We start from the raw sequence: 14,620 nt of genomic DNA, 5'->3' as shown, positions 1-14,620 counted from the left end.
CTGTGTCAAGAAGTTGTCACCAATGCTCTGCAGGAACCTCCGGGACTGTTTGTGCCTAGCTGTGTTGTCTTTCCAGCAGATATCAGGGTGGCTGAAGTCCCCCATGAGAACCAGGGCCTGGGATCGTGAGGCTACTTCCAGCTGTCTGTAGAAGGCCTCATCGACTTCCTCTTCCTGATCAGGTGGCCTGTAGTAAACACCCACAACAGTGTCACCCATGCTAGCCTGCCCTTTGATCCTTACCCATAAGCTCTCGACTCGCTCTTCATCCACCCCTAGGCACAGCTCAATACATTCCAGTTGCTCTCTCACATAAAGAGCAACTCCACCACCTCGCTTTCCTGGCCTGTCTTTCCTAAAAGGCACGTAGCCATCCATGACAGCACTGCAGTCATGCGAGCTATCCCACCATGTCTCTGTAATGGCAATGAGATCATGGCCCTGCGACCGCACACACATCTCTAGTTCTTCCTGTTTGTTCCCCAAGCTGCGTGCATTGGTGTACAGGCATTTCAGAGAGGTGATCAAGCATGCAGGTTTCCCAGGAGGGATACCAGAGGATCCTCCATAGCCACATCCCATGTGCACTTCCCTGGCTGCATTCACCTGTTGGAGGCATCCTGACTTGAGCTGTCTTTTGCCAGCTGGGCCTGTTTAGCCTGGAGAAGAGAAGGCTGAGAGGAGATCTTATCAACGTGTACAAGTATCTGAAGGGAGGGTGTCGAGAGGATTCGGCCAGACTCTTTTCAGTGGTGCTGAGCGACAGGACGCGAGGCAACGGGCACAAACTGAAACACAGACACTTCCATGTGAACATGAGGAAAAACTTTTTCACTGTGAGGGTGACAGAGCACTGGAACAGGTTGCCCAGAGAGGTGGTGGAGTCTCCTTCTCTGGAGATATTCAAAACGCGCCTGGATGCAATCCTGTGCAATGTGCTCTAGGTGACCCTGCTTGAGCAGGGGGGTTGGACTAGATGATCTCCAGAGGTCCCTTCCAACCTCAGCGATTCTGTGATTCTGTGATTAGGCACAGAGAGAGATCCATTTTCTTGTTGCAGATTAATGCACATTAATATACAAATGTACACATGCAGCTATTATTTGCACTAGAGGAGTGCCCAAAGGTACCTCACAATGGATCTTGCAAATATATGGGCACTTGCTTAACTTTACGAACATTAACCCCAGTGGTTTCTGCCAGTGGGTGAAGCTATGCTGCTGGTCTGGCCCACTGTCGGATGCTTAGATTTTGTCTTCTGCTGAGCACTGTCAATTAAAGATATTGTCAGAAACCAATTTCAGTTCTAGTTTAGTGGGGAAAAATTAACTTCCTGACGTATGTATCTAACAGAAAGGAAAGGAAATGTGTGGAACAGGAACCAGAGGGAGAATGCAGTGTACCACATTTTAGTATCCAAACCTTAGTGAGGTGCCAGGTCAGAGCAGTTTCTCCTGAAGCACACTCTCTGCCAGGTCCCTGCATGGTCAAGGGCTACCATCCAGCCACATTCCCAGTTCAAGGTGCCTTTGCAGCCAGAGGAGTAAAACAACCCCATCTGCAGGTTGCGAGTGACCTGCTCTGCAGAGCAAGGCCAGCCAAAAGTGTTACCTGCTGGTATGGATGTCTGAGCATGCAAGAGGGAGTGGCTAAATGAATCAGTCCTTTTATTTCAAATGGGTCCAGTAAGCATTTAACATTACCTTGCTTCTTATTCTACCAATATAACTTGTCTCTAGGTATGCAATGAGCAGAGAGCCCTGAGGGGTCTAGAAAATATGGCATATGAGGAGTGACTGAGAATGATTATTTCTTCCCCCCTCCAAAAGAAAAGGACATCTATAGAGAGTCTTAAAATATGTAAAAAAACAAACCCAGAAGCAAATCCTGACGCAAATAGGAAGGGAGAGACACTGCATTTTCTGTGTTCTCTGTGGACAGGACAATAGGTAATGGACTTAGATAGCATCAGGAGAGATGAAGATCAGCCACTAGGGGAGCTTTGTGGTGCTAAACAGTTAACTGTGGATTAGATTGTCTGAGGAGGCTGGAATTTCACCCAGTGACAGTTTTGAAGAGCAGGTTAAGCATAGCTTTGTCAGCAGTTTTGCAGGTCATCTGGTCCAGACCTGGAGCAGCGGATGACCTAATTGATTTCCTGGGTCTCTTCCAGCTCTATTTTCTATGATTATCGATATTACAGTAGCACCTAGCTTGACTCTAGGTGGGCTAGGGGTCCTATTACACTTAGGAACTATATATATAAAAAAAAAACTGACAAAAGGACTTTGTCATCATTTAGAAATGTTCTTCTCATCTCTGCTGATTTCCATTACATACTTTTTGGTAAGCTCAGGATAGTCCTAGAATGCTCTGGAAAGAAAAAGAACTTGTGTGATAGTTTTCACTCTAAACATGCAGAAAAATATTTCAATAAATGATAGATCTGTAGCTGTTCTCCTACTGATATATTCCACCTCTCCTGTATTTTCACATCATCGATGCAAATTAGTTTGATGTCTGTTGTATCTCTTTGCTTAGTTTTCTTTCAGTGAATTATTAGGAACCTCTTTCAGAGGGTTGTGGTAAGTATCCGTTGTCTTTAGAGAGTCTTTCTGGGTGGGACAGAGTTTTTATTAGGTTTAGGTAGAAACAAACCAGGACTTGTCCTTAAAAAGTTCTCCCACATGCCATTACTTCTCTGAGTCTTTTTGCTTTAGAAGCTGCAAATTTTCTCATACCCAGAGTATGAGCTTTGAGCTTTTGTTTGTTTGTTTGTTTCTTAGGTTTCTCTGTAGTTCAAATGTTCCCACTTTGTCTCTTCCCAAAAGCTCTGTACAAGAAGTTGGCTGAGATCCTTTTCTTTGTGCCCAAACATAAAGTTCTCAAGGATACTTGCTACACGCATTACTGACTGTTGTAAATTGGTAACATGGAGAGCTATTGATCCAAGTGCCTTTGATGCTGATTCAGAAAGACAGCCGGTTGGGTCCCTGTGAGTCTGGTTGAGTCTCCTTCCCACACCATCAGTTAGTGAGGAGTGGCAAGGTGCTCCCTGGTTTGTAGGACTCCAGAGTCTCCCAAAACATTTCTGGATGCAAAGTTTTCCCATCATTCTGTGCACAGCTCGTTTTGTACTCCAGATCTGCTAAGGAAACAGCCTGTTAGACATCTGCTACTGTTAGACCTCATCAGGTTCTTGCTGAGTAGTAACAAGCCGCTTGGTAATATAATCTGTGACTAGTGATAAATGCTGGCTGCCCACATCTGGAGGAAGTTGGCCAGTTCTGCACAGCCTCATTTTTCTTTCTAGCAGTGGAAATTCTTCCTTTTGTGGCCCAAAGTACATTGTTTTTCTTAGGGTTTGGCCTCAGGTTGTCAGCTTCCATCTTACCATAGAATATATGAAATTGTCTCATTCTCCCTTCAGAGGTTTTACTGTATACTATTGTCTCCTCTTTGTATAACCACCTGTCTGGGAAAAGCAAACTGCGTTGGTGATCCATCATCTGCCTCACATTGTATAAACTAGCATTAAAAAATCGCTACTGTTCTGCTGTGAAAACAGTCGTCTTTTTTTTTTACCTATCCTTGCCATCTGTACCAATTTACCAATATCACCCTTTTCAGAATCAGTCCTGCTTCAGACTCTGTCAAGATTTCACATCTATTTCCATAGCTTTCTGCTGATTCTCTGCTTGAACTTCTGCTTTGCACATATACATGTGTACACCCATCCAAAACAGCACTCAGCCAAAGCCCCCAGCTCCCAGGTACTTCAAATTCCCAAGGATCTTTCCGTTTGCTTTTGTTTTGGGTGGAGGCTAGTGCCTGTGTTTTGGATTGTCATTCTCCTGTTATCCAATAACATTTTATGGCTCTTTTATGGGAAAGGCAGTGGCAACAATCACCGGTCACCATGAGGTTGAACCCAGACACTGATGGAATTACTGAAGCTGGGACAATCTAGTTTCCCCATGCTGGGTCACTGGAAGGTTATAAAGAGGCTAGAAAACTACTGGAAATGTCCTGTCTTGCACAACATTGCGTTCCTCAACTGCTATGGCCCACTACCTTTTGCCAGGCCCCTTCTTGCTAAAATGGCAAGTTTCAAGCTGGCCAAAGGTGTCTTGGCTTCCCCTATTTTCTAGTAGTCGCTCAGGTCACCGGTGGCCTCAGTGATCTGTCTTACCATTTCAGACCAAGAATTTCTTACTGTGTTTCCCAGTTACTATACAAGCCTGGTAGTTGGTTCCCCTGACATGAATTTTCTCTCTGTGACAGCCTATTTCACAGTGCTTTCTTGGACCTTCCTTTTGTAAAGTACCTGGATCCTGTCTTAAAATGTAATTCCGTTCTGTGGTCTCTAAATTCAGAAAGTGTCTATTTTTTTTGTTCCAGCTTGGCTCAACAGGACAGCCAGTTTCTCTGCTTGGGAACTACTTACAACATCTTGCCTGTTGTTGGTGCTGATATTGCTCCTTGGCCCAAACTCCTAGCCTATGTTTAGGTTAGTTTTTGCCATACTCCTTTTTATTTGCAAAGAATGTGTGCAAAGGCCTGTCCTCCCCCACACCTTATAGGACAAACAGAAGAAGACAGGCTGTTTCACTCCTAGATCTCAGCTAGCTCCATCTCTCCACAAGCTCTGTCTGAGAGGAGTCTGGGCAAGTTCATGAGAGAGAGAACCATTGTTGAATACACAGAAATCACAGTCATCTCAGGAAGACCCTCATCTGCAAATGGTCAGAGGCTGGGAGAATGTCAGGAAAAGTACCATATATGCTTGCCCTGCTCTTTTGCTCAGGCCTCAGCTCCTGGCAACTGCTGGGGACACAATACTGTCTGGATGTTATGACCCAGGACAGCCCTCTTAGTTTCCTGCTCCCTCTTGGAGGCACAAAAACAGCTGCTTCTCTCACTCTCTGATTCTTTTTGCTTACATAAAGACAGCTGCAAACATAGCCCTGTTTCAGACCATTGGATACCAAGGTTTCTGCATGAGTCAGGTCTTGCTCAAAACATTACATGCAGTCTGTGTCTTGGCCAGTGACTTCTGTTGTTTCAGTGGTGACTCAGTGGTATGGGATTTTGAATTGCTCCCAGTGGTTAGCCTGAACAGACTCCAACAAGCACATCCATCCACGAGATCTGAGATTTCTTATGTGCCAAACTTGCTGGTTCCAACATGAGGCCTGCATATTCTCTAATCAGTGCAGCAGCTCTTGAGTTACTTGTCTTCTCTGCTAGATGGCAATGGCTGAATTCATGCACCTATGTTCACACAGTCCCATCTCAAAAATTTCAGACAGGCCATCTCACAGTGGAAGTAAGATTTTTTCCAGGGTCATTAGCTGTGGAATCTCCAGAGTTATAGCCACATTAATCATGAATTCCCCAAGAAACTGCCCTACCCCATTAAATATACTGGCATATTTTTTAATAAGGTCACCTGCCTTGTGTCAGCTGAGATGGAGTAATTCCCACTTTCATTACCAGTTTGATCAATTTAATATCCAGCCTGCTCTGGGACTGAACTCTAGTGATGCCACTGTGTCTACAGTATGAAATTTGTGGCATTTTATGTTCCTATTCTATTGGGTCTATAATTGCACCATATCTGTTGGATGTCCCTCTGCTTTACCTTCTTTTGCACAGGCGGGTGCTTGCTCTCTCTTTCTTCAACTAGTCCTGCTGTTGCCACACTGATGTGTTTCTCTTGGAGGAAAATCACATGGCCAGTTGGGAAACTATGGCTGAAGCCACTGCAAGTACTCACTTTCCGCCAGGAAATGACTGCTTCCACAGAGACACCACGAGGGTGATCCAAAGTGACTAAATCTGTGGTTTAGAGTGATAAATTCTGCTGTGGATAACTCTGGAGAAGACCCCTTCCCTCTGCTGCCTTCACAGGGAGCCCAGAGAGGAGAACAGTTATGCTGTGCTGAAGAGCCACTGTGAATAGTCTCCTTATACATCGCCATTGCTTTATTTTGCATTTGGCTGCCTGGTTTTAAGTATCATATACTCCATCCTGCTTTCAGTTTTATTGACATTTGAGGTCATGTGTTAGCTCTCTGTGGCAAAACTGTCACAGGCCACCATAGTGCCCCCAAACTGTTTTTCCTTGGCATTCAGCAGCTGGCACCTTCTGTCCTGCTGTGGTGATTTCTGCTGTGTTTCAGCAGGGCCCCAACACAGGGCTGGCAGCTATGCCAGGGCTTGTATAGTAACCTCTGTGCTGTAAAGTCTACCCAGCTTTTGCAAAAAGAAAACAGTCCCTTTGACTCTTCTTATATAATCACTTAAACCCAAGCAGATATATATATTTATATATATATATATGGTTTTTTTTTCAGTTAAAGTCATACAACTGTCATTGGCTCCTTTGCGCTGAGGGGAGACCCACCTGATTCAGAGGGTTTCCCACTGGGCAGTGTAAGATGGGAGGATGACCAAGGCATAAATAGCTAGTGGGTGATGTATTTCAAAGCCAGACCAGATGAATGCAAATATTGCAAATTTTCTAGAAAAAAAGCATATTTTTGCAGATTATTTTTCCCAATATTGTTCTGCACTAACTACTTAATGCTTGAGGTTTGGGGGGGGGGGATGGAGGGGGGACATCCTGCCAAGTAACATCTCAGAAAAAAGTCTATGGCAAGCAAGTGCCAGATGAATGAATTAAAGAGACCATTTTATTATAATTCAGCTCTCCAATCTATAGGGCAATAGTAAAGCACACTTCTGACCACTAAAGCACCATGAATTTATACCAGGAAAAAACTCACCTCCAAATACAAGCAGGATTTCAGATCCGCTGGCAGCCATTCAGTTAGCACGTGCTCTCCTGATTACTTTATAAGTTCATTGTCTCCTCCACAACATCCTGATTAACAGCAAGCTGTTGCTAAACAGAGATAACTGATAGAAATGTTATGAGCTATCAATAAATAATTGATTGTATCCAACGATTATGTTGCTGTACAAGTGTAGACTAACGTGTACAGCAGCTTTATCTTTGGATATAATAACTAAACTATTTAAGGTTACCCCTCCTACCTGCCTTTTCACTATGGTCGGGAATTGAGACTCTCCGATGTCATTTGTCCTCTGTGCCACTGGATGGCAACGTTGACTACAGTATCACCAAGTTTTCATTCCCGATAGCAGAAACTTGAGTAAAGAGAATATTAATCTGAAATGCTCATACACAGACTGGTCTTCAGTGGAGTAAGAATTAGTGAGCTCATCAGAGGTGTGGCCACTATAGTGTTTTTCTGTAGAAAATGAACCCCGTTGTGGTATTACACTGTATGATGTTATTTTAAATCTCACTGAAAATGCAGGAAAGCTGAACCTCTCCACTTACACACATGGTGATTTATCAGGACCCCCTCAGATCTGGAGAACTGGATCACCAAAAAGTAATATTTGATGCTGCTATTCTAAATGTAGAAACGGTTACCTACAGGAATGACTAATAGAGTCATGCATTGGCGTGGCTTGCTTGAAATTGCCCAATTTTATACTTAAAAATGTACTTATACTTTGTAAAAGTGACTTTGTAAGCATGGCATTGCTGGGCTCAGTGACTATTCAGCAAACTCGTTTGAATGTGCATAGACAGGACTTGCTTGAACTACTGCATCAAAGAGAAATGCTGAAATGAGTCATTTGTGAATCATGGCTTATTTTCTGTTGTTAGCTCATCTGGAATCCCATGGTGATCAAACAGCCTTTTACAATGTATTAATACATCGCTACTCCATGTGTTTAGCAACAGCTCAGTTCCAATAAATTTTAGGTAGCCACCCATTCTAAAAAGGTAGTCTTTTCGACTGTATGTAGGCTGGCTGGGACAAACCTGGAGATGAAAATGCACGTGAAATTTCATGTTGTTCCAAGCACTCTTTTCCACGGTGTTTCCACTCTAATTTCATACCTGCTTTCTGCCTCCTTGCCTGCAGGGCACAGTCCAGCCAGAAGAGACTGTCTGCGACAGTGAGTGCTCCTGTTTTCCAGGAGGGATGAGGGCAGCCTCTCCAGCAGGACCTGCTTTGCAGGGGCAGGAGTGGAAGGAGGCACAAAAGAACCACTGTTATCAGCAGTTTAAGGTAAGGCCCTGGCTTCCAAACTACTGGTTGTCCTCAGCAAGGCTGGCTGTCCCCATGCTACACCTTCAGCTCCATGGCTGGAGAGCTTGTGGGCCAGACAAGCCCAGATTCAGGATCTGATTCAGGAAATGATCTGCTTAAGTTGCTATTAATTCTTTTTCTTCTTTTTAACCGAAACAGTCCAGCTCCATAGAGCAGGTCTGCAAAATGTTGACACGAAGCTGAGGAGGAGGGTGTGAATCCCCTAAAGCTGCTATTGTCACTGAACTCTCTGCAGTGTGAAACTACAGCCTGAGGTGCTGGGCTTTGCCCTGGAGGGACTGAGGCTCAGGAAGAAAATTCCCTTTTGCCAGCCCTTTTATTGGAGTGAGAGGCTGGAGGTAGAAACATCTTCAACCAGCACAGCAAGCTTCACCACAACCCATCTATCAATGCCTTAAGCCCTGTCTGCTTGCATATGAGTTACACAGCCATAAAGGCCAAATATTCTCTGCATCAGCCACTTAGGCTTCTTCTGTCACACATAATTGTAGCTTAAAGGTATTGAATAATTGGGTTCATATTGGGCCTGATCCAGCCCCCAATAATAATCTTAATAATGCTGTTCTTAACCAGCCATATGACTGTCTTTCAGTTCCCGATATGGGCTCAGTTATGCTGTAATTCAGTAGAGAAGGCAATTCACTGTGGGGTTAATTTAGTTTAAAAACTAAAGACAGCTTATTTATGGGACCGGTTTTTGTTATTGCTCTAAATTCTTATGTCCAATCAACAGCCTGTAAATCGGATTGAGCCAGCACATGACACATTAATGTAGGCAGTTCGTGCTTACAGCCCTTTTGAGTTATAGTTGTGTTGTATTCCCTCACAGGTGGGATATATCCCCTGTTTGACTAGCGGGCCCTGTTGTAGGGGAGAAATATAGAAACCTTCTTTCTACACTGGAAATCCATTTCACACAGTCATGGGGCTGAGTTTGACCTCACACTCACTCACTCGATAAGCCACTGGCTTTTGCAATCAACCCTGACCTTCCAAAAGGAAAAAAAAACACATATCCCTCCTGTGAAAGAAAAGCCCCAAATGGAGGTAAGCAAAAGACACCCTCTCAAGACAGAGACCAACAAGATAGGAACGACACTGCCTGGGAGTGGGGTTCCCAGAAAAACTGGGAAATGTTTTCCTCCCAGGGTGGTTCCAGGTGAGCATGGGCCTATTAAAAAGCTCAGTTTCTTTAATGGATCTGAAAGAAGATTAAGAAGTGGCTTATTTCACAAGTTTTGAAATACAACCCACAGTGTGTTGCGAGACTAGGCAGGGGCTAAGACATGCCTGTATCTGTATCCAGCAGTGAAGTGGGCAGCAGGGCAGACGTCCTTACCTCAATAGCTTGAAACTAAACAAATACCCTGATTTAAGCAGCCCCTTCCCTTTTCTTTCCAAAGATATTTTAATTTAATTTTATTTTATTTTAATGATTTCAGCAATGCAGTTCACAGAGGGTTGTGCAGGAGCAACGTGATGCTGTGTGAGAGAAGGGGAAGGGTGGAAGTGGAACAAGAAATCAATAGTGAAGGAGGGAGGTGAGGATGCCCTCCCCTTGTGTGGGGAACTTGTGGCCTTAGGGGGCAGATTTTCCTGTGACAAGGGAGGCTGTGGTGGAAGAGCTGGCGAAAGGAGTAATAAGCAGTTCAGGTGGGAAACAAAGCGAGTGCAACCACCCACCAATAAATATAGACAGAGCAGGCCTGCATTTCCTACAGCTGGGACCATCTGTCTAATAGCAGGGAAGGGTAAGATAGGTGTTAGAAGAGGGCCTGTTTCAGGTTAGTGAGGTTAAGTGCAAAGCAGGTGATGCTGACTCTTGGGGCAAGTGATAGCCTGTCTGCATTTGCATGCCATATTTTTCCAATGACACTTGGCAGAGCGTGCGTGTTTTCTGAATAGCCCCAAATAAACACTGCCCCCCTTAAATGTGCACATCTCTTACATGTTTTGAAATAACTACTGACAGCTAGAAGAGAGGAAAAGGAGTAAGGATTTAGGAGACTCGGTTCTGCAGACACCCTTTATATCAGGATTTCCAACAAAATAAATCAAGCCAGAACTGAGGCTGGTTTGGTTTTCTTCCTTTTTCCCCAGCTGTCCCACCATGTCACTGTATCCTTAGGCAACTCACTTCTTTCCTTTGTGTCCCAGTTATCGCCAAGATATGGGATAAATAATGACATCTACCTCACAGAAAATATTTATAGTTCCTGTTAGGATTTTCCTACATTTTCTGCTAAATTTCTTCTTCTTCTGCCTTAGCTTTTGAAGAACATTGGGGCTTACTTTGCAACCCTGACACAGACACATATCTCCCACAAATACAGTATTGCCTGTCCAATATTTAAGTCAGATTCCCCCCTAAAACTCTAAGATACTTTTAATGTATTGTTTTTATTTGTTTTCTTTAAGGCTCTTTAAAATCTGCACTTGTATATATTGGAATATACATAGATGTAGAAAAGACTGTGAGAAATGTCATGACTGCAGGAAATGGTGCTTTAAAAATGCTCTTCACTTTGTCACAAATCTTTGGATAAAGTTGCAAGAGCTGGCAATTTTGGAGCCTAAAAGAAGATATATAAGCAGTAGGAAACTGCATAGCTCATATTAGGCTCGGGCTAGTCGGTATCACTGCCTGGGCAGCATTGTCCAGGCTGTCCTTAGGGTGAATATCTCCCATGTTTAAGCACAAGGTTTCTAGCGCTAGGTTAAGGTAAGGAAAAGTCCCTGACTGTTTTGCCATTGATTCACCAGAAAGGAGACACACAGGGGCGCCAGAGTCTTAGGAAAAGAAACCTAAGCATGAATCTCTCTCTCTTTTTTTTTTTTTTTAATATATATAGCTCCTTTCTGGGAAGCCTCCTCGCCACATGAATTCAGAGAGAGGTAGACACTGCACTGAACCAGGTTATCAGCCCTGGCGTGATTTCATTTGCAAACACACTGGGGCTTTGCAATCTTGCCTACTGTAAACAGGATAGGTGGCTGCTTGCTACTAATAACCCTGCTGGTCTTGCAAGAGGCGTTGCAATGAGTTCCCAGAGGAGGAACCTCGTGTGCTTAGATGTGGGAGATGTTACTCCCCTGAGATACTGATGCATCATTTTACCCTTCTTACCCAGCACTCCCCAGCATGGCTCTAACTCTGGGCAGTTTCTTTCCCTGCTCTCACCTTGGAGGTGACTTTTAGTGCCTAGTGTCTAGGTGTAGCTCTGGTGTTTGCCAGGCCCAGCTTTCTTTTCACTTCCCAAATGGCTCATTTGTACTAGACCCTCAGCACTCAACCCCCCAAATGATTTCCCCTCTGGGAACTTACTGGACTGGGTCTCTACAGAGTGCCGCCTTTTTGTACAAAGATGTAAATTTGGAAAAGCTCCATTGTATCGGTATGATAATATAACTCTTTGGAACATATTAAGTTCAGTGTCAAGTAACTGTTGCTCTCCTGGAGGTGAGGATCTGGTGATCTGAATCTGTCCAGTCACATTGTCCGCATGAGCTCAGTTAGGGCCTGGCATGGTCTGCAAGGGTTGTAATAGACACCAAGGTGAAAATGCCCCACACGGGTGTTATTTAGGTGTACGTCAGCCAAAACCTCAGTCCTCCAACCGCACCCTCATTTCCCTTTGACACAGGGAAGAGGCTAGTGTAAGAGCGATTACATCAGCTCTTGATTGCCAATAGATTATACATATAGCGGGCTGGTCTGCCTTCAATTGCTATATGGAAAGATTATACCAGATTGTCCAGTGCATGGCCTGTTGTTTCACTCACTTCCAGGTGTTTTATTCCAGAGTTGTCAGGAAGGCAGGTAATGCTGGTATAAAACACCACATAAACACAACTGAATCTACAAACTAGCCTCATAATATAGGCTGCCATGGAAAAAGCATCCTGTTTACTGTTTTGCTTTGTTTTGTTCTCTGCCAAGTGATATATCTTAGTGACAAGTTACTCTAGCCATGCAGCATTGCTTTTAATGCCATAAAGTGTCATGGGGTGTAGGCATGTGTTAGGACAATGGTTAGAGCTAATGTTAAAGGCTAAATGCGTTGCAGCTGTATGCAAGCTGGTCTAGATTAAAGACTACAGCCTTGGAAGTTTCTTGCTAAAAAAGTCACTTAGAGGTTTTTTGTGCAGATTAATATTGTTATGGACATTAGAGCCTCCAACAGTCATTTTCCAGTAATATGGCTTTTTGTAATTATTTGACACATTAAAATATATGCCTTGCAGACAGCAGTTCTAACGTTAGCATAGACATACCAAAGTACATTTTATTTAAACTCTGCTATGGGCATACCAGGTTTTGTTTTATAAATATGTCTTGGAATTATTAAGGTGTTTTATTCAATGCACTAAAGAATGAAATTCCACTTCTAACTTATTATATCATGCTGGGGTTGATGCAACACCAAAGTATCCTTAGAGAGCAAAGCCAAGAGTTTCAGACGTGGGTGCCTAAGTTTAGATATCAAAGAGCACAATTAGGCACCTGCCTGAAAATGGCCTGTTTTATAGAGGTTCTGATCACCTGCTACTTGTCTTAATATCACTTTCCCGGCTACTGGATGCACTGTCAGCAGCAATGGGAGGAGCAGATACTGGTCTAGTGGTTAGTTCAGTCAGAAATCTTGGTTTCCTTTCCTTGATCTTCAGCAAGCCAGCTGTGAGACCTTGGGGAAATTCCCTATCTTCTCCTTGCATCAGGTTACTTATCTGTAAAGTAGATAGACGAATAACACTGCACCTCTTGAGGGTTTGTAGAAGCTTATTATACAATTGCAACTGCTTTGAGAGGGAAGTCATTATAAGAACAACAGTGTTAATGTTATAACATGAAGGAGGCCCATTCTGCTCCGTGAGAGTTAGTGGAGCTCTGTTATTTCCTCCAGCAGAAGCAGGGATTTGGCCTGTACTTAAATGACTTACATTTGTTTTTCTTCTTGAAGAGTAGTATATAGCTAAGAGATAGCATTACAAGGGAAGCTCGTTCCTGTCTGTGTGTAAATAATTAGCAGCTGAACAGGCATTATTGGCAGAGCCCAGTTTCTGCTTGGGACACGTGCGTCCCTCCACATTGTCTAAGGACATTAGTGCAGACTCATTCTAAGCTGCTACAGATGAGAAAATACACAGAAATTGCTGGATCAAAATCCTCTCTGTATAAGTATACACATACAGAATTTATTTTACTGAGCAATTAAACGTTTAAGATAAATATCCCTGGGGGAGCAAGTTTTTTTGAGGTTTTATGGCATATCTTATTAAGGGCTCAGTTTTGAAATCTTAATCCAAGCAAAACTCCCCATGTAGAAGCTTAACATGGGAGCATAACTTCTTGTTTCATATTCAGCTTGGTGGATATGTGCAGCTGGTGGATATGTGTGGTTGTATCAATGGATTTGAGGGCAGGCTTTAAACAGGGGAGTGAAGTGAATGAAACTTTGCCTGAAGAAGAGCAGCCTTTCCTAGGAATAACTCTTTGATCAGACAGGTCATGGTGAGGGGTCTTAGATAGCATACTGTTTTCTGAATTTCATCTGCTAAGTTTGTTGATGAAAAATTAAAAATAAATAAATGTCAAATCTTATTTATAATTATTTTTGGGTGGTATGATCAGTAAAGCTGTAATCTACTCCAGCTGTGAGATTGTTGGCAAAACAGTTGCCTCCATTTCAACTGCAAAAGCTTTTTTGGAGGACATGTAGGTAGTCAGAATTACCCAGAAAATAATCTGATTTTTAAGTCCGATCAACACCTGCAATTCTTTCCTTGAAATTACCTCTTTTTTTTTTTCTTCTGTTAAGCAGTGAAATGTACAATAAAAAAGTGACCAGGTCAGAATAAATAAATAAGCAGGTCTTGGCTAGGTTTCCTTTTCTAAAGACAAAATGTGGTGGTTTTAGCATAGATTTATTGTGCTTTACAAGAGACAAATTCCTCACAAACGCTTATATTTTTATTATATTTATATATTAAACTTACATTGCTTATAATAACAGCAAACAACTGCTCCCTGAGTAATCAAAAAAAAAAAAAAAACCCCAAAGCACAGAGTCTTAATCCCCCAGTGCTTTACTCATAGGTCTGGTCTTTTTAGGAGTTTGTTTTTGGGTGGTGGCAATGATGGTATCTAGCACTAAAGGGCCTGCTTTGGGAAAGAGGCATTGGATGAACCGGCATGTACCTGTTACCTTTCCATACGACGCCTAGCATAGGAATTTGTACCAGGCAGTGGCTCATGCAAGCACAGAACAGTCCACAGGAGGTGCCTTGTGTTGGCACCTCAGTGTTTGCTCAGCTTTAACTGATTTAATTGATTACTTCCTGGTTTTGCTTATTTAGTTGCTTTAGCATAGTTGGTTTAGCAAATAAATATTAAAGGAGGAGACGTGGCCCATATGCTCCTTGGAAAAACATTGCTTTTCCTCCCCAAAAGAGTTTTCATT

This window comes from Apteryx mantelli, chromosome 2 (assembly GCF_036417845.1).
Source record: "Apteryx mantelli isolate bAptMan1 chromosome 2, bAptMan1.hap1, whole genome shotgun sequence".
Lineage (NCBI taxonomy): Eukaryota > Metazoa > Chordata > Aves > Apterygiformes > Apterygidae > Apteryx > Apteryx mantelli.
Note: the sequence above shows the minus strand (reverse complement) of the source record.